Source organism: Rousettus aegyptiacus, unplaced genomic scaffold (genome assembly GCF_014176215.1).
Source record: "Rousettus aegyptiacus isolate mRouAeg1 unplaced genomic scaffold, mRouAeg1.p scaffold_m13_p_2, whole genome shotgun sequence".
In the NCBI taxonomy this organism is placed as follows: domain Eukaryota; kingdom Metazoa; phylum Chordata; class Mammalia; order Chiroptera; family Pteropodidae; genus Rousettus; species Rousettus aegyptiacus.
In genome coordinates, this window is record NW_023416295.1 from 105,915,638 (window position 1) to 105,941,246 (window position 25,609).

The window sequence follows — 25,609 nt, forward strand, 5'->3', positions numbered from 1 at the left end:
CCAAATGTGTCTCACCACCTTTCAACATGGTCCAAGCCGTCAACTTCTCTCACCTAGGTTATTTCAATAACCTCCTAACTTGACTCTCTTCTTCTGCTGCCTTTTCTTCTAATAAACCAAAATAATCATTTAAAAATGTAAATCAAATCATGTCACTCTTCCTCTCAAGACCCTAATATCTTTCCATTTATCTTAAAGTAGTCAAAATATTTTTAGGACTGTAAAGTTCTATGTGATCTGGAAGCTCACTTTTTTTCTGAATTTATTTCACATATGTCTTCACTGTGGGTCACTTTCACCCAGCCACATTGACCTTTTTTCTATAGTAATGGTAAAAACTTTGTATATGCTATTCGATCTGCTTAGAGAGCCTGTGCTCCTTCCAGATACCCATAGGCAGATGCTGTCACTTCCTTTGGATTTTTGCTTAAAAGTCACCTTTGTGTTAAAATCTTCCATGGCTTCCCTATTTACAATTGTAAACTCACCCATTCTACTTCATATGTATTTTTTCAGCTTAATTTTTTTTCTCATTACCAGTTATTTTTTTGTGACTATGCTATATTTTAATTTTTATTTTGTCTCTTTTCCCCCATAATGTAAGCTTCACAAGGGCAGGGATCTTTATCCATTTTGCTTGGTACTGTATCCTGAGTCCCTGAAAAAGTCCCTGACTCCATAAATATTTAATGAGGAATGAATATTGGATTCCAAGTCACTTTTGAGTCTAAAATAGGTGATGGATAAATAGATTTGTTTTTGGTCATGAACAGACAATAAAGGAGAATAAGTAATATTTATCTAAATCTAAAATTGAATATTTCTGGTCTAATTATAAATAGGTTCCATATTAAATTTAAAAAAACCTGTTTTACTCTTCTTTAATTTTTTTCTATTTTCAGTTATAATTTATATGGTTGTAGTTAAATATGTGATCAAAATTCCATCCATATGTGACAACATCCATCCATGTTGTCACACATGGCTGTATTTCATCTTTTCTTATGGCTGAGTAATAATGCATTGTACATACATACCATATCTTCTTTATCTAATTATTTATTAAAAGACACTTTGATTGTTTCCATATCTTGGCCAGCATGAACAATGCTGCTGTGAACATTGGGGTGCACATATCTTTGCAGATAAATGTTTTCAAAATTTTTGAGTAAATACCCAGAAAAGGGTTTGTTGGATCATATGTTAATTCTATTCTTACTTTTTTGAGGAACCTCCATGCTATTTTTCATCATGGTTGTACTAATTTATATTCTACGCACTGTGCATGAGGATTTCTTTTTCCCCACAACCTCTCCAACACTTGTTATTACTTGTCCTGTTGATGATAGCCATTCTAACAATTGTGTCTCATGGTTTTAATTTGCATTTTCCTAATAGCTATTGAAATACGTCTGTTGGCTATTTGTATGTCTTCTCGGGAAAAGTGTCTGTTCAGGTCCTCTACTCAATTTTTAATTGGATTATTATTGTTTTAATTGTTGAATTGTATGAGCTCTTTGTATATTTTTAGATATTAGGCCCTTATCAGAGGTGTTGTTTGAAAATATCTTCTCCCATTTAGATGGCTGCTGCTTTGTCTTGTTATCTTGTTAATAGTTTCTTTTGCTGTGCAGAAGCTTTTTAGCTTGATATAATCTCATTCATTTATTTTTGCTTTTACTTCCCTTGCCTTTAAGGTCAAATTCATAAAATCCTCTCTAAATCCAAGGTCCATGAGTTTAGTACCTATATTTTCTTCTATGCAATTTATTGTTTCCTGTCTTATATTTAGGTCTTTGATCCATTTTGAGTTAATTTTGCTGTATGGTGACAGATAGCAGTCTAGTTTCGCGTTTTGCATGTGTCTTTCTAATTTTCCCAACACCATTTATTGAAGAAGCTTTCCTTTACCCATCATGTATTTTTGGCTTCTTTGTCAAAAATTATTTGCCTATATATACAGGGGTTTATTCTGAACTTTCAATTCTGTTCCATTGGTCTGTGTGTCTGTTTTACTCTTAATACCAGGCATTTTGATTATCGTCATGTTGTAGTGTAATTTGAAGTCCAGGCAAAGTGTTATCTCCGGTCTTGTTCTTTTTCTCGGGATTGCTTTGCTATTTGAGGTTTTTTGTGGTTCCATACAAATCCAATGATTTTTTGTTCTATTTCTTTTTAAAATGACAATGGTATTTTGATGAGGATTGTTTTAAATTTTTACACTGCTTTAAATAATAAGGTCATTTTAACTAAATTGATTCTTCCAATCCATGAACACAAAGTATCTTTTCATTTCTTTGTGTCTTCTTTCATTTTTTTTTTTAATGTCTTAGTTTTCAGTGTATAGGTCTTTCACATGCTTCATTAGGATTATTCCTAAGTATTTCATGCTTTTTGTTGCAATTGCAAAAGGATTATTTTCTATTTTTTTTTCTGAAAATTCATTGTTAGAGTAAATGAACACTATGGAATTTTGTACATTGATTTTGTATCCTGAAACTTCAACAAATTTGTTCATTGTTTCAAATAGTTTTTTAAAAGAGTCTTTAGTATTTTTTACATAGAAAATCATCTAATTTGCAAAAACTGACAACTTAACTTCTTCATTCCCTATTTGGATGCCTTTTATTTCTTTCTTTTGCCTGATCACTCTAGCTAGGATTTCCAATACTATATTGAGTAATTGTGGCAACAATGAACAACCTTGCCTTGTTCCCAGTCTTAGAGGGAAGATTTTTAATTTTTCATCACTAAGTATGATGTTAGCTGAGAGTTTGTCATATGTCACATTTACTTTATTTTTTTATTTTTTATTTTTTAAATTAAGTTTATTGGGGTAACGTTGGTTAATGCAATTATATAATTTTCAGGTGTACATTATAATTTGACATCTATATATTCTAATATGTGTTAACCATTCAAAGTCTAGTTACCTTCTCCTACCTTATATTTGAACTTATATACCCTGTCTATCACCCCCCTCCTCCCCACTCCCTACCCTCTTGTAACCACTAGTCTATAGTCCATGTCCATGAATCTGTTTGTTTGTCCTATTCATTTGTTCCTTTTAGGTTTATATCCCACATATAAGTGATATCATGTGATTTTCAACTTTTTCTGTCTGGCTTATTTCACTTAGCATGATTATATTGAGGTCCATCCATATTGTTGTAAATGGCAGTATCTCATCTCTTCTTATGGCTGAGTAATATTCCATTGCATATATGTATCATAGCTTCTTTATCCAGTTATCTATCATAAGATACTTCAGTTGCTTCCATGTCCTGGCCACTATGAATAATGCTGCTATGAACATCAGTGTGCAAATATCTTTACAGATATGGGTTTTCATGTCTTTGGGGTAAATACCCAGTAGAGGGATTGCTAGATCATATGGTAGATCAATTCTTAGTTTTTTGAGGAAACTCCATACTGTTTTCCATAGTAGCTGTACCAATTTGCAGTCTCACTAGCAGTGTATGAGGGTTTCTTCTTCTCCACATCATCTCCAACATTTGTTATTACTTGTCTTTTTGATTACAGCTATTTTAACAGGTGTGAGATGAAATCTCACTGTGGTTTTGATTTGCATTTCCCTAATAGCTAGTGATGTTGAGCATCTTTTCATATATTTGTTGGCCATTTGTATATCCTCTAGGAAGAAGTGTCTGTTCTGGTCTTCAGCTCTTGTTTTGATTGGATTGTCTGCTTTTCGTCCTTATTGAGTTGTATGAGTTTTTTGTATATTTCGGATATTAGGCCCTTATCAAAGGTGTTGCTTGCAAATATATTTTCCCATTCAGATGGTTGTCTCTTTACCTTTTTTTTTTTTTTTTTTTTTTTGAGTGGAAGCTTTTGTTTTAATGTAGTCCCGTTGATTTATTCTTGCTTTTCCTTCCCTTGCTTTTGAGGTCAAATTCATAAAACCCTCTTCAAGTCCATGATCCTTGAGTTTAGTTCCTATGTTTTCTTCTAAACATTTTATTGTTTCAGGTTTTATATTTAGGTCTTTAATCCTTTTAAGTTAATTTTGGTGTGTGATGATAGAAAACAGTCTAGTTTCATTCTTTTACAGATGGCCTTCCAGCTTTCTCAGCATCATTTATTGAAGAGGCTTTTCTTGACTACATGTTTTTGGCTTCTTTGTCGAAAATTGTTTGCCCATAAACATGTGTTTACTTCTGGATTCTTGATTCTGTTCCCTGGTCCGTGTATCTGCTTTGCTGCCAATACCATGCTGTTTTGATTACTGTCACTTTGTAGCATAATTTGAAGTCAGGCGGTGACGCCTCCAGCCTCATTATTTGTCTTCAGAATGGCTTTGGCAATTCTGGATCTTTTGTCCTTCCACATAAATCTGATGATTTTTTGCTGCAGTTCTTTAAAAAATGCTGATGAGATGTTGATGAGAATTGCATTGAATCTGTACAATGTTTTAGGTAATATGGTCATTTTAACTATGCTGATTCTTCCAATCCAAGAAAATGGAATATCTTTGCATTTCTTTGTATCTTCTTCGATTTCCTTTAATAGGGTCTTGTAGTTTTTATTCTTTTTATTGCAATTGAAAAAGAAATTATTTTTTCCACTTCCTTTTCTGACACTTTGCCATGAGGATATAGAAATGCTATGGATTTTTGAACATTGATTTTGTATCCAGAAACTGTACTGTATTTGCTTTTTGTTTCTAGTTTCTAATAGTGTTCTATGGAGTCTCTAGGGTTTTCTATATAGCTAATCATGTCATCAGCAGATAGTGACAGTTTGACTTCTTTGTTTCCTATTTGGATGCCTTTTAACTTTCTCTTGTCTAATTGCACTCACTAGAACCTCCAATGTTATATTGAATAAGAGTGGTGATAGTGGACAGCCTTGCTTTGTTCCTGATCTTAGAAGGAAGGTTTTTAGTTTTTCACCATTAAGTATAATGTTGGCTGAAGGTTTGTCATAGAGAACCTTTATTTTGTTAAGATACTTTCCTTCTTTACCGATTTTGTTAAGTATTTTGATAATAAATGGATGCTGTATCCTATTGAAGGTTTTCTCTGCATCTATTGATATGATCATGTGATTCCCATTTTTTAATTTTTTATATGGTGTATCACATTAGTCAATGCATATATGTTGAACCATCCTTGTGCCTCTAGGACGAAGCCCACTTGATCATGGTGTATAATCTTTTTAATATGTTGCTGTCTTTGGTTCACTAGTATCTTATTTAGGATTTTTGTATCTGTGTTCATGAAATATTGGTCTATAGTTTTCTTTTATTGTGTTATCTTTACCAGGCTTTGGTATCAGGGTAATATTGGCCTCATAAAATGAGTTGGGAAGTATTGCCTCCTCTTCAATTTTTTGGGAAGAGTTTGTGGAGAATAGGTATTAAGTTTTTTTTTTTTTTTTTTTTTACTGTTGGTAGAATTCACTGGTGTAGCCATCTGGTTCTGGACTTTTACTTTTTGGTTGGTTTTTCATGATTGTTTCAATTTCAATACTGTTGACTCGTCTATTTAGATTTTCCGGTTTTTCTTGGTTCAATTTAGGAAGGTTATATTTTTTCTAAGTACTGGTCCATTTCTTCTAAGTTATTAAATTTGGTGATATATACTTTTTTCATAGTGTTCTTGTATGATCCTTTGTATTTCTGTGATGTCAGTAGTAATTTCTCCTCTTTCATCCCTGATTTTATTTATTTGTGTCCTTTCTCTTTTTCCTTTAGTGAATCTAGCTAGGGGTTTGTCAATTTTATTAACCTTCTCAAAGAACCAGCTCTTTGTTGCATTTATTTTTTTAATTCTTTTATTGTTTTCAATTTCATTTATTTATGCTCTAATTTTGATGATTTCTTTCCTTCTGCTGAATTTAGGCCTCATGTTCTTCCTTTTCTAGTTATTTAAGATGAAGTGTTAGGCTGTTTATTTGGGCTCATTCTTATTTTTGGAGATAGGCCTGTAATGATATGAACTTTCCTCTTATGACCACTTTTGCCATGTCCCAAAAGTTTTGATATGTTGTGCTATCATTATCATTTATTTCTATGTATCTCTTGATCTCTCTTTTTATTTCTTCTCTAACCCAGTTATTTTTCAGTAGCATGTTGTTTATCTCCATGTATTTGTGGTTCTTCCTGATTTCTTTTTGCAGTTGATCTCTAGTTTCAAAGCATTATGATCAGAGAATATGGTTGGTATGATTTCAACCCTCTTACATCTGTTGAGGCTCTCTCTGTGTCCCAGTATGTGGTCAATTTTTGATTATGTTCCATGTACAATAGAGAAGAATGTATAAACAGCTGTTTTGAGTTGGAAAGTTCTGTAAATGTCAATTATGTCCAGTTGGTCTAATGTATCATTTACGAATGTTATTTCCTTATTGATTTTCTGTTAGGATGATCTGTCCATATCTGACAGTGGGGTATTATAGGTCCCCTACTATGATAGTGTTTTGGTCTGTTTCTCCCTTTAGTTCTGTTAACAATTGCTTTACATATTTTGAGACTCCCTGATTGGGAGCATAGATATTAGTAAGTGTTATGTTTTCTTGGTGCATGATTCCCTTTATCATTATCTTTACCCAAATCTCTAACTTTTTTATTTAGAAATCTATTTCATCTGATATTAGTACCACTACTCCCGCTTTTCTCTGAATGCTATTTGCTCGAAATATCATTTTCTACCCTTTCACTTTGAGTCTAAATTTGTCTTTGGAACTGAGATGTGTTTCCTAGGGGCAGCATATGGTTGGGTTTTATTTTTTGATCCATTCTTCAACTTTGTGCCTTTTTATTGGTAAGTTTAGTCCATTTACATTTAGGGAGATTATTGAAATATGAGATCTTTTTATAGCCATTTTATCTTTTGCTTTCTGGTAGCTCAGTGTTTCCATTGCTTGCTTGTCTTTGTGTTTCTGTTTTGTTTATTTGGTTGGCTTTTGCGGGTGTTCCCTCTGATTCTTCTTGTTTTATGTTATGTAGTTTGCCCATTTTCTTCTGCATGTGACTTATTTCCATTACCTTTTGTGAATTTGGATCTTTGAATCCTCCCCCTTTCAGTCATTGTTGTCTCAATTTGCCCCTATATATACTATCTTGCTATAGCAAATCTATTCTTATTTTAAGCTTATAATGCCCTGTTCTTAGTGAGAGTTGCACTCTTTTGCTTCTATTTGCCCGATAGGCACTTTAGTCTTAATTATGTTTTTGTTTTTGTTTTTGTTTTTAGTCATTTCGTTTTAGGTGAGCTAACCCTTTTCAGTATTTACTGTAGCTCAGGCCTCATAGTATATGTCTGGAAAGGTCTTTATTTTGCCTTCATATCTAAACAAGAGCTTAACTGAATACATTATTCGAGGGTGGTAGTTTCTTTCACTTAATAGTTTAAATATTTAATTTCATTTCATTCCTTTCTGGCTTGTAAGATGTGCGCTGAGAAGTTCAAGGGTTATCTAGGGGTTTGCCTTTATAAGTTACCATTTTCTTCTCCCTGGCTGCCCTGAGAATTCTGTCTTTATCATTGATTTTTTTTAGTTTTAATACAATGTGTCTTGGTTGAAAGCCTTTTGGGGTTGAGATAATTGGGTATTCTATTGACTTCTTGAATTTCAAGCTCCAGCTCATTTCTTAGATTTGGGAAATTCTCATCAACTATTTATCCAAAAATGATTTCTAGTCCCTGCTCCTTTTCCTTGCCTTCGATAATGCCCATTATTCTTATGTTTCCTCTCCTGATTGAATAAGCTAGTTCTTGTATTTCTCTTTCATTATTTTTCATTCTTTGGTTTCTCTATTCTTTCTTCTACTTTATTTCTAGATTTCTGTCTTCGATATCATGGATCCTTTTCTCCATTTGATTGACTCTATTTCCCCAAATTGCTATTTCATTTTTCAACTCTTGCGGTGTTTTTCTTTTTTATCTCCAGAAGATATATTCTGGGTTTTTTGTTGTTGTTTTTTTGTTTTTGTTTTTGAGGGATTCAATCTCCTTGCTCTGCTCATCTAGTTGTTTTTTCAATTCCTGAAATTGTGGAACTCACTGAGTTTTTCCAGAAGTACGCTCCTGAATTCTATGTAATTTAAGTTGCATATTTCTATGTCTGTAAGCTTGCTCTCTGAAATTTTTTCTCTTTCTTTCTGAGATGCCTGTCATCTTGGTTGTTTATGGTGTTTAATGGACTATTTCTCCACCTGGGCTTTAATGGAAGTGTTTTCTGATTTTTTTTTTCCAGAAAGAAGATTTATTATATAAACATTTCTCTTTAGCCTGCTGCAAAGAAGGTATTTTTCTTTTAGATTTCAGTAGGTGGCGTCTAAGCCTATGGGATACCTGCTTTACATAATGTCTTAATGATGCCTTTTATTTTCTTGTACATATTTAATCAAGCTCACTACCCTTAGTTTCAGTCCCCGTCAGTGTTAGCAACAATCTTGGCAGCTTTTCCTCAGATTCCCCTGGGGATCTGTGGTGTTTGGTCTCGGAGGACATGAGGGCAGGGGCCCTTTGGGTTGGGAGCTGTGGGCTGTTGTACAGCCTTCGTTTTGCAACCTCAGCCAGTAAAAATCAACTGTTGTTTCTCTGCCATCTGCTTCTCTGCTTTCTGCCCTGATGACGGTCCTGCCACTTGCCGTGGGGAGCTCACAGCATTCCCAGGCAGAGCTGTTCAGAGAACTCGCTACTCCTTCTCCCCTTCTCCTCCTCCTGCAAGGAGCTCCAGCTGTGAGAGATAGCTTCTTTATTTCTCTTGGTCCACCTCCTGACATCTAAGGTTCTGACCTATGGTAGCTCTTATGTGCAGATCCCACACTCAGACATGCTAGTGTGCAGTTTGGGTGTTTTTTGTTGAGTTTTATATGTTCTGTTTATTGTTGTTTGAAGGGGAGAGATCTGGAAACATCTCTCACTCTGCTATGTTTCTCCAAAAATCCCATGTTTACTTTAAAAGAAGTTTAAGTTGTAACAATTGTCTTCAAAGAAAAAAATCCTTTTATTTAAAGGAACATAAGCATTTCAATCTTCACTCATGTTTAACCATCAGAATAAATTGCTAGCAGTAATGGAAGTGATAATTAGAATAAATAAATTGATTAAATTGAAGAGTAATACAAGAATCTGCAGAGTGTTAAAACTCTGGAAAAGGGGTGCTTCTTTCATTAATAAAAGTTAGCAAAGGTTTTTCATGAAGATTGCACTGAAAACAAAGAATGAAGCCCTTGTGCCTTTCTCCAAAGTTGAAGTCAAAGCAAAGGCTTTAAGGGTAAAGAAAGCAGTGATGAAAGATGTCTACGGCCGCAAGAACAAGAGGATATGCACATCATCCACCTTCTGATGACCAAAGATACTGCTTCTCCAAAGACAGTCCAAATATCCTCAGAAGAGTACCCCCAGGAGAACAAGCTTGACCTCTATACCGTTGCCAAGTTGATGACTACCGAGTCAGCCACGAAGAAGATAGAAGACAATAATACTCTGTGTTCATAGTGTTTGTCAAGGCCAACAAGATCCAACAAGCTGTAAAGAACCTCTATGACATTGAGGAGGCCAAAGTCAGCACCCTGATCAGGGCTGATGGAGAGAAAGCATATGTTCAACTGGCTCCTGACTATGATGCTTTGGATGTTTCCAACAAAATTGTAATCATATAACCTGAGTTCAGGTGGCTAATTTTGAATATAAAATTTTTTTATCATAAAAAAATAGTAAGAGTAGTCAATGACCTATTGCAATTTACTGGGATTTTTCATACTCTTGCGACTAGGTAGTTGAGTTTATCTCTTAGTAGATAAGTAAAAAAGAATCAAAATTTGCAGCAGTTTTACTCTTCCTTCCTGAATTTTATAAGTTGTTATCATCTTTCTTTTAATACTGAGAACATATTCAGACTGCCTAGTTCTCAGCATAACTAAAGCGTTATTTAATTTTTAAATATACAAACTCTATTTTTGACTCAATTTATATTAAATCTCAGTTGAAAATTTTTATGATGTGCACATTTCTAGTAAATAATGTCCTAAGTCATGTCTGTGGTTTAATTTAAGCCATCAGAATGTAAATCCTTTCCGAAAGAGTGCATTAAAATCTAATTAAATCATAGGGAAATTTGAAGTTTGTGGGAAAAAATATAGAAGAAAAAAACAAATCAGAAGTAAGAAGAGTGTCTAGTATACCATTTGTTCAGTTAAACCAAGTTCAGTTTTAGTAGCCTTGTTCTTAGATAAAACACAGAAAACATCTTATATTTTTTAGGTTATTCTTGTTCATGAGGGCTATTAGAAAAGTCTTCAGACTATATTTTGAGAGCATGTCAGCAGAGTAAAATAAAGTACATTATTTAAAGTTCTGAAGGCCATTATCATCTTGGCTTTACCTACTGTTACAAGCAGGCGGCTGTTTGAACAAATTTTTTTCTTTGTTCTCAGGGTCTTTTATTACTCAGAATCACATTATTTTATTGAAGCATTAAGTGGTGAATAATTCTATATATATATGTTTTCCATTTTACTGTATTTCCAGGGGCTTTGGATGCCTTCAGGAAATAAAACAGTAGGCTCTCTTTACATTACTTGAATTTCCAGAGTCACAGTGTTAGCTCTGACAGATCAGTCAGTACACTAAAATAAACCAAAAGCATATCCCTTTCCCCCAACACATATAAATAGCAGTGACCAGAATGTACGCAATTTGCATTTTGTTAAACAAATGAAAAAATCTAGAAGAAAAGGACATTTATAAACAAGTAACTATTTTCAGATCAAATAAGACGGACTACTAAAGAACTATTAGAATACAATGTACAATATAATGAATGTTATTATCGGTGCTTTGTGGGTACTTTAAACAGCGCCATTAACTTTATTGTTGGAAACAGGCAATATTTTTTTTCCAAAAGTATGTAACATTTGACAGAGACAAAAAAATATAATTAGATCATTTTCAAATAGAGAAAGGATATTTCGGATGAGAATTGAAATGTGAATGTGAGTTTAAGGAGTTATAGGCTACATCAACCAGATGGCCCACAGTGAGCAGGGATGACAGAAGATAGGGCTGCCTTGGATCTAGATGTTAAAAGACCATGAGTGCTCTAAAAGAAGGTTAAAATCTTCCTCTACTTCAGTTTTTGATTCACATAATATTTAAAAAACAGTATTTCTGGATTTCATTTAAAATGTTATGAATATTTGTACTATAGCTGTGGCTCTACCTTAATCTTCTTTGCATTCCCAGCCCTCAGCAATGCCTACATCACTTTCGAGTGATATATTGTTAACAGAGAAATGCTGCACAGGACATCCTTGATAAGCAAGGCTTTCATGTCTAGTTTAAACATCTCGTGAGCTGACCTAAATAGGAGCTGTGGAACAATTTGTACATATTTGCATGTATGGGCTGAGAAATGGTTGAGAGGTCACTTAACTATTTGCAAATGGAATTTTGCCTGGCATACACTCATTGAAGTAGTGTTGTTCTTCTTTGCTCCTCACTGAGGACACGGTAGCTGAAGCATAAACATAGCTCTTCTGAAGAGAGGGAGATCATAGTGAATTTGGTGGTTTTTTAGTGATAATTATAATGAAACCGTTGGGTACCCTCTAGTATGCATAAACATTAAAGGCATTTTTCTAAAAGCTGCCCATCTCACTCCCTTAGAAGAGAAGCTGCTTTTTTGTAATCAGGTAATTAATTACCCACATTGCTGCCTCACTTAACTTGTGGGAGACTTTCCTTGAATTGTTTAAAAACTGGTGCAGTTTTCTCTTTTCTTTTGTTCTAAAAATGGCAGACAAAAAAGAGATTTTATCCACAGTATTTCTCTCTAAGCCCAACCCTGTCAATCCTTCCCCTAGCAAGGTAATTTGCCCTGCTCTTTTGTAATGAAGAAGATTGACAATAATGACAATATTAATTTACAGCATTTCTATCCTTATTTGGACACTCCATTTGCAAATAGAAAAGATCAAAACTTAGTAAGTAGCAAGATAGCAAGGTATAAAGACTTAGAGCATAACTGACAGATGATCCTTTTTTCCTATGTAACACAAAAATTATATCTTGAGAGAAAAAAATGGTCCAAACCATGCTTTTCTAATGAGTTTATCAAGCCTGTAATTATTTTGCCAATGAAGAAAAAATTATCCAGCGCAAATGGATGAAAACTGCCTCTAACATGAGAGACAGGAATGGAGTAGGTTCCGCTCACACAATGTTGTGACTTATCTTTAGACTTTACTACATTGTGGGGTAAGTTAAATTGCTCTATATTATGTAGTTTGTTTCTCCAGCTCCATAGAGATAGAACTATATGTAATCCATCCTTGGTGTAGCATTAATATATCATATACATTAATCGTGATCTTGTGACATAGCCATGAGGTTTTATGGAGAACCGACTACTCCGGCCCACTGCAATGAAATGTCCAGTTTGGGACCTACTGCATAGTAATTGATAAAAAGATGCTGATGGAGTCAGAGATCCAGGTCTTAGCCACATATTACACAGGTAAGAGTAACCTGACCTGTTTATACACCTGTTCAGTCAGTATATCCACTTGGATTTCTAATAGGCATATCAAATTTAAAAGTTCAAAATGACTTCCTCATGTTCTTTCCAATTTCTGCTTTCTCACAGACTTTTCCATCTCTATAAATGATGATTCTATTCCTTTTGGCTCAAGACAAGAATCTTGGAATCATTTTGACACCTCTTTATACTCATATTTTAGATGTAATTCACAAACAAATTCTGCTTAGCTCTACTCTTCACAATATATCTAAAATTAACACATTTTCACCACTTTTCTGCCATTATTTTCTCTCAAGTACCTATTATGTCTCATCTGCATTAGTTTAATAGCTTTTCAATGTATCCCTCTGTTTCTAGTGTTGCTTACCTTTGATCTGTTTTTAATAAGGCAGAACAATTATCCTGTCAAATAAGCCTGATCACTTTTATTCCTCAGCTCAAACTTTCCAAGAGCTTTCTGCCTCAAAGCAAAAGTCAAAGTTCTAATGATATCCTGCCAGTCCTTATACAATTTATTTCCTTCTATTCTCTCACATCTCCACCTCCTATCCTCTCCTTTCCCCTCCATTTGCTACAGCTACACGTTGCCTCGTGTTCTTTGACCAGACTAGTCATGCTCCTTCCCTAACACTTGTATTCTTAGTTGTCCTGCTGCCTGGAATCATCTTCTCCCAGATATCGACACAACTTGTATCTACATTTCAGATCTTTACTCACATGGCGCTTTCTTAGTTTCATTTTCCCTGGCTGTCTTCACCTTTGTCTAAAATTACATCTTACTATTCTGTCTTTTATCCTATTTCTGCCCAAAACTCTTCTAATCTCTAATTCTCGCTTAATTTGTTTTCTTCGGTTTGTATTACTATCTTACACACTATATAGCTTAATAATTTACTTTTTTTTCCTCTACCTTCTTTACTAGAATGTAAGCTCAAGAGGACATTTTAATAAATATATCTTTTGCTGTCCAAAGTTGTATTCATAGTACTTATAATAGTTCCTGACACATAGTAGGTATTCAATAAATATATATTGAATAAGTAACTAAACTTTAAACATTTATTAAGAATTCTACATTAACATTTAAATTTTTATTTTGTACAATGTTTACCTAAAAACATAGTGTTTTGTGTAAGAGTAAGATGAGAAATGAGATATATAGTACAGTATCATGCCTATAAATTATTTTTTACATATAAAAACAGAAATAAACATTTATAGGAACACATACAAACAGAAAGCTGCACATATTAAACAGGCTGGAAGTGTCAACTGGGAGAATAAGTGAATAGCGAGATAAGAGGATAACAGGAAATAACCAGGAAGATTAAAAGCAGAATGTTGTAGAGTTTGATAATAGCAATTAACTCAATCTTCAGCACCTGACAACATGTATATATGAGGAGAGATAGAGGAAGAGATAGAGAGAGATAGAGATAGAGATAGAGATAGAGATAGAGATAGAGAGAGATACAGATAGAGATAGAGATAGAGATAGAGATGATAGAGCTAGAGCTAGAGAGAGAGAGAGAGAGAGAGAGAGAGAGAGAGAGAGAGAGAGAGAGAGAGGACAAAGTTGTGGCTGACATGGAAGCTGACCAATTATACCTTGATATTCAATTTCCTTCTTCATTGACTAATTCTACCATAGAGAATGCAGGGCTGCAAATGTTAAAAACCAGAATAAAGTGCCTTGAACTAAGCTTTTCTTTCTCCTAGTGGTGCGATGTTACATACATCAAAATAATGATATATCTTGCAAATCTGAGGACAAAAGTCAGATAATAAAGATTGTGCAGCAGAGAGAAGGAACACTGTTTTGTCATTTTTAGTCAAAAAAAGTTATTTTCTTTTTACTTTCTTAACCAGCTATATAATCGCTGGACTGTTTACATATGAAGCTCTTGTTACATGGAGAGATAAACCTTTATCTATTTGTTTTTATAATATTTTTTCTATTACTTGATGCCTCTATCTATCTAGTTAGTCTATTGAATATCAATGATTTCTATTATTAAGATCTGATACTTACATCATTCACTGTCAGTTCAGTTAAAATGATGATTTATTTTGGCTTAGAGTCTCAAAAATATTATCTGTATTCATCAGATAGTGGAGGGAAGCCTGATTGAATTTATTTGAATGACTTGTTTTACTAGGAAGAACAAAATATAGACAATAAGTTCAAAATGTAAAATAATACAATCAATTTTTTTCCATTTCATGGCTGATTTATAAATATAAATTGATAGTGAGTAAATGTCACAAAATTGATTTCATAAAGAATAAATTAAGTTAGATCATTTCTCTACGGCAGACTAGTATAGCACAAATTCTTTTTTGTTTTTGACAATCATAGATGTTAAAGTATTCTGAAAGCTCCAAAGTCAAGAAAGTATATCTTTTGAATTCTTTTTCTTGCCAAACTGAATGTGTAGTTACCACATAACCATTCAATTAAACTTGCCCAGTGTGCCTTCAACTGCAGTTTACTCGCTCATCGTGGAGAGTACATGGTTATTGTTATGATTTTTTAATCCGAGTTATATCACCATGAATAACTTAGAACATATTTGAAGAAAATATGCAAATTTTAGCAGGAAGTTAGTCTAGAACAAAAGATTTCATAAGTATGCACCTTTCATATACTCAATGTCAACCTTTTAGTTTGATCTAAATGTTTTGCATGTAGATGTGGGTATTATTTATTTGAATAAGTTAAGGGCTGTAATATATTTTTGACCACTAGGAGAAAATAAAGACTAAGACAAACTGTTTTTATTTAAAAAAATATTAATGGAATCAATAAAGATATACTAAAACTGTTTTCTGTTCCTATTTACTAAAAAAAAAAAAAAAAATGGTGACCTAGGAACAATCTAGCACTTATATACAGCCTGGACTAAAATTGTTTCATATTCATTTTTATTCCATAATATTTTATAAATACTTATTCTATAATTAGACTTTGAATGTTTAAAGGAAAAGGCAATCTAGTTCCTCTTTCTTCTCTATCCTAAGAAGTTTATAAATTCATAAGAACATCCATTTATATTGAAATTGTAATTATGATCCACTGTGAAAGTGAGAGCAGATTCATATCCATTTGTCTGTTCAACAATGTCCCAAATGCAGTAGAATACTGATGAACCAAGAACTAGACATACATAGAACTTGTCTTTATAAAATTTTCTGTATGATTAAGAGGCAGACTTGTAAAGAGGAGGTTATTAGATAAAGAGGAAGAATTAAGTAATTAGAGTTATGAAAGAGGAAGTTTGGGTATTTCAGGAAATTTAAGATGTGGGACCTAATATGGACTTAGGATAAGAGAAGACTTCGTTGGAGAAGCAGAAGAGAACACTGATCTTTCCAGAAGGTGAAGATATAACTGAGCATGGATGCAAAGTAGAATAGGAGTTTGAAAGTGGTCCGGATAACAGTGGATAAAATCTGATTATTCCTCTAGGAAGCAAGATCTCTGTAGCCTGCCCTCCTTTCTTGTCACTATTCATCTTTAGCCTTTTGTTTATGTTTTGTTTTGTTTTTAAACCTACAGCACCTTGTCTTCCTAGGTAGTCTCCCATCCAAGTACTAACCAGGCCCAACCCTGCTTAGCTTCCGAGATCAGACAGGATTGGGAAGGTTCCTTTTGTTTATGCTGGTCTGACTTTTCTTGGCCTTTTCTCATTAATTCATTGTTCCTTTTAAATTGGATAACATTATAACTTTATAACAAATTTGGGCATATGGATCTTTGCCAAGTCTGGGAACCTTAGTCCTAGTGTTTAACGTTATTCAAAGGATTCTTGTCTAAAATAAACTTTGGCTCCCATAAATCTGAGTTTCAGTTTGATATCTACCCTCAATCTGCTTTAATGTAAACGAAGGAAAGAAACGATGTCTTTTTCCTGGAGATGAGAGTGAGGGCAGCAATGCTTACACCCTCCAATTGTTCTTAATAATTCACACTGTTAACACTAGTAAGAGAACAAAGTTTATAATCAGACTGATCTGAGACGGAGTCTCAGTTTTACTACTTGAAAGCTGTGTAAACAAGGTTAAAAGTACTAATTTCTTTAAAGTAGTTGTTTCATCTGTAACATTGGAGCCATAAAACCTATGTCTTTGTGTTGCCATCAGGATTAAAAATAATTATTTTCAGAAAGATTTTAGGACAGTATCTGCCAACCAGGAAAAGCTCAATACATGAAAGATGTTGATTTTTTTCTCAACCGCTTTTTTTTTTCATCTTTAAAATGAAGCTAATGTTTTTCACTTCAAATGACTATTATGAGGAATAAAAGATTAACACCACAAAAGTGTACAGAGGATACCTGGTGCATGGTACAGACACTCAGCTAACAGGAATCTCTCTCTACGATGCTCAGGGTATAAAAAAGATGGTTGCATTCAAAACTGTTCTAATTTCTCGTATTCTCAGTTATCTGGGAGTAGGGAAATAGCATATAGAAACAAATATAAGAAAACATGAAACTTGAAACTTGCCCTATGGAAGTGAATACTGATGCTACCTTTCCTGCCACTAACTATAACAGCAGATATAATTATACTTCCTCACTTGTCCCAGCTGTCGAATAAAATAACTAGGATGTTTAAGTCACTTGGTAACCCTACAATATGTGTGAATAATTTTCAAATTAGAAAATTTGTTCTAACTTATTATAAAATGTATACTAACATGTAGAGTATTATGTTAACTGAGAATAATTAGAAAATTGACTGAATAACATGCTTATTAATAATTTATCTTAAAATATTAAAAGTATCAACCCAAATTTCATTTACATTCTAAAATGTATAAAAGTGTTTTCCATTGATGCTACAATTCCCTAAACTTTATGATTTCATCCCAAAACTACACAGGAAACATACAGGAGACTTGCCAAAACATAAGGACAAAATAATTCTTTATGATTTTTAGGGAGATGATTTTTTATACAATTTGGATAATATTAAGAATACAGCACTGCCAAGTAAAATATTATTATTTGGCATTTGGTATTCAATAACGATTCTTGATCTTTAGTATTCCTTTTTTTGACATTAAAAACCACAGGGCTATTTGTAATCACTCAATTTTGCTGTCATTCACTTTTCAGTAAAAACATGATAAAAAAAAAAGGTGATATAAGTTAGTTCTGAAAGACATTCATAGATTTTCTAATAGTGTGAACTGGGCTATGGTCTCTATCTGAATGCATTCTAATTTTAAAGTCATGGATTCACCATAGAAAATTAAAACAATACTGTGAGATATTCTTCATCATATCTTTTCTAATGCATAATCAAGTCTATTGGTCAATATTGGTCATTGGTAGACAAAGAATAGTTATCCTCAATTCTATGAATTAAATTTCCAAAGACTCCCCCAAAATGTTTTTCCAAATCTAATTTAAGTTGTTCTTATACATTTCTGTTGATCCTTCATTGAGTCTACATTTTTTTTTTTTTTTTTTTTGATTAGTTGCGTCTCCTGAATATCCCTATTTGGGGAAAAAAAAATCCATTAGTGGGAGTAGCAGGAGGCTTTACATTAAGATCCTTTTACTTGGCACAAACCAACTTCCCTAATCACAATTTAACTATTTCAGTATGTTGGAAGCTAATAGGTTCAGAGAAGGCACCCATTTTAGCAATATGCACACATTGTTTCACATGCATCCGGGAGAAAATATGGAACTCACTGTATTAGAAGAGCAGTCAACAGTCTAACTTGCCTGGATATCTGAAATCTGGAAATGGATTTATGTAAATGAGATGGGCTGTATAGCCATCAAAGAGAAGGGGAGGAGGAGCTATTGAATCTAAGTTGAATAAAATAGAAAAAAACTTTGCATTTTGTTAGGTTTTATATTTAGTGTGAACTGACCTCTGGTTCTAATTTGTTTTCCAAGCAACATTTTTTTACCCACTTAATACTTGTCTAAAGTTGCCATTTTTAAAAACTTGCATTTTGAGAACAATTATATATTTAGAAAATAAACTCTATTGTTAATTTCTGCACACTAGAGGGCAGTAAAATATCCTAAAATAAATTGTGTTCAATATTCTCTCTTAGGTGACTTTTGAGGGAAGATTATTATTACTTTTAAAATCTTTTATAAAAAGGGATAGTAATAGGATTAATACATCATTTTAAATATTAGCTTTGGAAAAATAAGATTGCAATATTATTTTTTAAAGTGACAATTGCTTCAGATTTCTCTAATAAAGAATTCATCTCTGAACATCAGTGTCCCAGAATATTTTTTAAGAACCTCTCAAACCCTTTCTTATAACTAATCTCATTCCTAAAGTTGCAATTGCCAAACAGATTTTAATAGATTTTTCCATTGATCCATAACAATAACTTTTCCAACCATCTTTATATAATCACATCAATGTACTGTAATGTCATTGAATGTTTAAAAATTTACCATTTTTAGAGCTGAGAAAAGCTGCCTGTCTATTGGCTGGCTGAATAGTATTCAAAGCCAGCATATACATGTTTTCATTTTATAGTTTTGGAAATGTGCTTAAATCAAAAGATTTTTCAAACAGCCAATAACATGTTTTTAATAAAGTTTTTTTTGTGTCTTTATTTTTGTAGTCTTTTTTTTCTTTATCCATTGTACTTCTTCCTCTTAACACTTTGATATTCACTCTTGAATAGCTTCTCATGAGTGTTTAAAAATAAGGCAACAGGCCCCAAATCGAGTCACTTATTCTGTAAGCCACATATTACCAAACCAAGATTTTACTTAATTACAGTTTCGGCTCTCTCAGCAATGGAATTTTAAAGTAGTTAATTAGGAATGGTCTGATCAGCGCTAGTTAGATAATCTGCCAGATAAATTCCCTGTCATCCCTTAAAGAAAAGTAACTTTGCAAAACTAATTTTTTTTTTTTGTCTGGTATATATGTATATGCATTTTGCCTTGTTCTTGTTCCTTCCCACCTATAAAAAACTTTTGTTATGAACAGCTTGGTGTATGCTGTCTGATTCAAATAGATTTTTGCTCAAATATGCTTTAACATGACTCACATAGAAACACATGCAAAACATTTTTTTCCTTTTCCTTCCAGTCATGGAAATCAACTAATAAGAAAAGGCATAAAAAACCTTGTGTGCTATACATTGGAAGCCATTTCAATTCTGTCTCAATTCAGGAACCACTAGTTTTAATGTTTATCTTTGAAGTGTACTTGTGAAAGTGTTAAAGATACAGAACTTAAAAACAGATTAAACAGATTTAGAAGCAAACAAGTAGAAAGACAACAAAAAAAGATGATAGAAAAACAGGGATAAAAATATTGATTCTATAATTTATCGTGTTGAAGTAAATGTAAAAGTACTTGGTTTTGGAAATTGTGAATAGGATGAATTAGTCTCGTCTGAAAGAAAATGTTCAGGGCATTTGGCTGGAAACATGCAATAAGTAAACATATATAAATTCATCTGTTATTTTCAGTGACAGAGAACAATGAATATACCAATTGATATGAACATGTGTGCCTATTAAAAACAACTTTATAGGTATTGCCTTTAACACATTTCATATGTTGTAGTGACTATTGATTACTACCACTTATAACATTCAGGAACAGTCTATGGTTGGAGGTAACATTTTTAAAAAATCAATATATAAATAAAACTATGACAAAATAGCTATAGCCTGAAGAGTGGATGTCAAAGTAATACCTAAAACAGGCGGACATATGTGGGGACAGTTTTAACCTCAAATGATGTTAATGTCTGCATAGTAATACAACATTCTGGTTGAATTAAATTTGTTAATTTAGGTAGTCATCTCTTTTCTCTTAGTTTTTTCTTTCCCATTTTCTGTTAGGCATATTTTAAAAATCATAAGGAGCACACCATGGTGTTTTAGTTTGTACTCTGGAGCCATGATGTCTGGGTGAAATATTGGCTCTGTCTTTTACTGATGGTTTGAGCTACAGTGAGCTGCTTAACCTTGTGGCCTAATATTCTCACCTGTAAAATGGTAATAATGGTGGAAGTGGTGTTTTGAAGATGAAATGAAATAATTCATCTAAGGAGTTTAGATCAGTACTTGAATATTACTATATGAGTGTGTTTTAAATATTTAGGCAGTAGGACAGTTAGAGTTAATTACATGCTGAGTTACTCAATAATATTTAGAGAAATGACAATTTCTATTTTTCAATTTCACATACCTCCTTGAACTAAAATCCTGTTAATTGATTACATAGCAGCTAACTGAAATAAGCATAGCAAAATAAGATTCTAAGCACCACTTGGCTTTATTTATCTATTTGATTGTAAATGTCTTTCTAAAAGTGCTTAAAAGTATTTGATTCTTTAATCACACTTAATGTTACCACTTTACATCTAGTTTATTCTATGGATTTCAATAGTTAACCATTTGATTATATATCATAAAAATATAAATTTCAGCTCAATCTATCAGATTATAAGAAAACTTCTCAAATCTTTCAATCTTCATTATTGGGCTGTTTTACATAGCACTTAACATAGGTAAGCTTTAGTTATAATTATTTAATTGAGTATATATATTTATATATATGTATGTACACACACACACACACACACACACACACACACACTCATGCATTTTATGAACTCTAGGAATTTATAACCAGAGTTTCATATGAATGAATTTTTTTCAGTATTAATTTTCAATATTGTGTGTATGTTGATTTTGAATTTCTTATTTATTTTACTTCTGATATTTGGATTCATTTCAAATTTAAGAAAAAAAAAACATGTACGTTCATATCAACACATCACTAGGCTAAATACCATGGAAAACATTGATTTAAAAAAAAAGCCTACAGAGGGCATAGACAATATAGTTAGAAAATATACATACACATGATTTTTTATCTCAGGACAACCTGCATTAAAAGTTGCATATCATAAAGTCCAAATATGAGTTAGGAGGGTTGTAAGATATAAGAAATATTCTCAGAGGTAATAATGTAGAGATGGACTTCAGATACAGGGAAGAAAGAAATTCTTTTCTACAGTCATGCCACCCTGAATACACCTGATTTCATCTGATCTTGGAAGCTAAGCAGGGTCGGGCCTGGTTAGTACTTGGATGGGAGACCATCTAGAAAGACCAGGTGCTGTAGGCTTAAAAAAAAAAAAAAAAAAAAAAAATTCTTGACAAACAAACAAGCTCTGTCAAAAGTAAAGAAATGGAGAAATCTAAGACAGATTTCTGGTACAATAATAACAGTAACTAATCAGGTATGAATCGGGTGCTGCCCTAAGTAGATTCTATGTATTACCCAGTTAATCCACAATGACCTTGTGACATAGACACTCTCATTATCTTAGTTTTTTATGTAAGAAAATTGAGCTATTCAGAATTATTTTTAGTGTATCAGATTTTCTGACTTTTATGATGCTTGAGAGAAGAAAGTGCTATGAGGCATAATGAGAGATGAGTACCGAAAAGACACATTTTAAAAAAGGCATATTATAGAGCATTTAAAAGTCCTTTTATAACCCATCCTCTTTAATTCTCTAACATTATCCTCCAAGCATCCCCTTATATTTTATTTTATGATGCTGCTGTATTAAACACCTTCTGATTCCTCAAATCACTATTTTTACACTTAGTTCTGGGTGTTTAGAACTGCTATTTCTTTTATCTGGAACACTTATTGCCACAGACACCAATAAAATTTCCTGTTATCAAGCAGGGCTCAGTTTAGATGCCACTTTTTCTGGGAAGCTACTCCTAATACTTTCTCTCACTTTCTGGATTGTATATAGACTCTGGCCCTGAGCTAGCATAGGATTTTCCAAACTCTTTTGGAAATTATATATTTCTTTTTGCTGCAATTATATGGTAAAGTGTGTCCTCTTCTGGACTTAAAAATTCCTGATGACAGAGACCTGATCCAGTTTATCTATTTTGGTAGCCTCTGTGCGAATACGGTAACCTAACAATTAGCAGGCCCTGAATAAATGTTTTTGAATGAAAAACTTTATTTTCTGAATGCAATAATAAAAACAGTTTTTGAGATGTTAGTGATGTGTACAGATCTATATTATGAAATAGTAACTTTTCTTGGTACAAAAAAACAAAAAAAAAAGAGTTGTCAGAAATATAATAGAAGTAGTGAGTGAATTATATTAAAACAGAACCATTTTAAAAATTGTACTTGTGGGAAAAAATGTGTGTTTGAGTATTAGGGGCTAAAGACTATAAAAGCATTTTAATTCGTTGCTTTTGTGCCTAGAATTCATTTATCTTTATTTTGGTGGTTGTACTTGGTTTTCCTTTTGAGAACCATTTTTCAGGGATATATGTGCAGTGTGACTAAAGGTCAATGGGAATTGGCTCTGGGAACTTCTCCAGAATTATTGGAAAACATGCCTTCACTTTTTATCAAATTGACCATTCTGAGAGAATATAAGGCTAGATCTACCCATCTTCCAGTAGTCATCATTCTCACTCTGTAGGTAGAGATGACCTAATTATATTTCCCCAAACAGGGTAAGGCTGAATCAGGGGACAGGGAGGCCTGATGCCCTTCTGACATTGTTAAATTCCTAGACCCAGCAATTCTAAAATCCAATACCTATTCTTAACTTATTACACACGTCAGTAAATGCTATTTGTTTTGTTTTATTTTGTTTTATTTTATTTAAATAATGTGAATTGATTTTTTTTTTTCTCACTTGCAATGAGTAAACATCTGTCTAAGGTCAGTAAGAGGTGGTAAGTTATGAAAAAATGCCAATTTATTTTCTAAAATAAAAAGGAAAATATAAATGATAATACAGAACAATTTTTGAGAATCCATGCATCATTTATATTTTACAATGTTATGTCCAGCATAATGCAAAGTTAATATATTACTTACTGCAATTTGTCAAAATTAATTTTATTTTAAAATATATTGTATTTTAACAATTCATATCACTTTTTTTGTAAAGAAAGCTAAATTTCCTAACTATCTGAAAACTAATTCACTCAATTATATTTTTATCAATTCAATTTAATTTTGTCTCAACATTAACTCTGTATTTCATGTATATGTAACTTTATTATATTATAACAATTTTATTAAATTATATATTGTAGTTTATAGTTGTAATTTCTTTATAACCTATGTATATTGTTGAGTTTATTTAATTGCCCAAATTAATCATTGATAATTACTTTTTTTTTCCTTTTAGTATGATGCACCTATCCAATAAAAAAATGTATGCACATACAATTTCTTAATGCCATCTTTATGGGTAAAGATGGTCATAAATTACATATACATTGTTTCTTAAGTGTATCCTTGATTTTAAATTCCCTTTAAAATTAGCTATAAATAAAATAAATGGGCATTTTCTTTCATTTTTAAAATGATTTTCATTTTCCAGTTACAATTGACGTTCAATATTATTTCAGATTAGTTTTAGTCACATAGCATAGTAGTTAGATATTTATATAATTTACAAAGTAATCTCCCAATTAGTCTAGTAGCCACCTGGCACTATGCATAGTTATTACAATATTATTGGTTATATTCCCTAGGCTATACTTTATATCTCCGTGACTATTTTGTAACTACCGATTTGTACTTCTTAATCCCTTCACCTTTTTTTCACTCAGACCCTGCAACACCCATCTGACAACCGATAGCTTGTTTTCTGTATCCGTGAGTCTTTTTCTGTATTGTTTATTCATTTATTTTGTTCTGCATATTCCACATGCAAATGATGGGCATTTCCTTTCAATCATATTTTTATCGTTTACTATTATGAAGACTGTAGAAAATCCTCCATTGATTTCTCCCAAATTGTCAGGAAACAATGTTACTCATATCTTGATTAAATAATATGTAGAAATTTCATATACAAAAATTATGATTTCATTTCTTCTCAAGAAGCATATCTGAAGAATGTTTCTTCTGGTGTGCTTTTGGCAAGATACTTTTAGAGTTTAAAACAGTTCAACATAATTAGCATTTATAAGCAGTTTTCACTACATTTTGTCTCTAAAAATGACTTCATTTATTAATATTTGTTACTTGCATGAAAGATACGTAACATATATATATAAGTTGTAAGCATAATACTATTATTAAGCATAATAATACAATGATACTCATGCACTATCTACTCAAAGAACTAGAAAATTTATAGTAATTTGAGTCTACCGATCAGTCCCTCCTCTAAACCTTGCCTCTATCTCCTCTCTCCCAGAAATCTAAGTAACTTATCAAATTGATTTTGCCTAAGAAAACAATAAAATTTATAATTTTATTATGACATTTCTTAGAACAAACTATCGACTATATAAAAGAGACAAAATGCACTAAGAATAATCTTTATTTACCTGACAACAATTTTTTTTTTTTAAATAATAGAGAATCTGGGGTTCATGCTTCTGGTATATTGAATCCAACTCTGGATTTTATAATAGCATAACAAAACAATGATGTCCTGCTGACCTTGAGAAATCTCATAAAGAGCAAATTTAAAATATTGGAAAATTTATTACTTTTCTAAGTTATGTTGCTTATGGATCTTCTTTGGCAAAATTTAATAGGCATATATTTCCTAGTTTAGAAATAGCATTTCCCCCTAAATTTTACAAATTCTCGAATGTGTAAACTCACTGAAATTAGTCGTAGACTTAGGTTTTTAATTTAACAATATGTTCCATTTTGGCTGCCAAAGTAACTCAAAGGAACCATTCTGATTTGACAGTGAAAAGGTCAGACAGCCATGAATCTAAAAAGAAATTTGCAAAAGTGCAAAAGTTGAAAATAACATGGAGTTAGTTAGCTCTGATTTTTATTTTAGAATTATTTGTGTCATTCTGAAGAAATTTATGAATGATCTGATAGCCCTTAAAGAATGAGTTTATTATTTCTCAGTTATGTGGATAGTGGAAAATCCTTTGTTGATTATTAAGTCATCAAAGAGCAATGTTATTAAATTATATAATTACATCATTCATTTAGTCAACAAATATTTTATTGAAAAAATATTTATTGAACCCATACTCCGTACCAGGTTCGATCTCTGGCTCTGAGAATCTAACAGTGACAAGACAAATCTTCTGCC

General features: G+C 32.4%; 2 pseudogenes; both read left to right on the top strand.

Annotated features, from left to right (window-relative positions):
- Positions 1-9,171: 9,171 nt before the first annotated feature.
- LOC118613589 lies at positions 9,172-9,637 on the top strand (annotated as a pseudogene).
- Positions 9,638-21,544: 11,907 nt separating this feature from the next.
- On the top strand, positions 21,545-21,663 carry LOC118613979 (annotated as a pseudogene).
- The last annotated feature ends 3,946 nt before the right edge of the window (positions 21,664-25,609 follow it).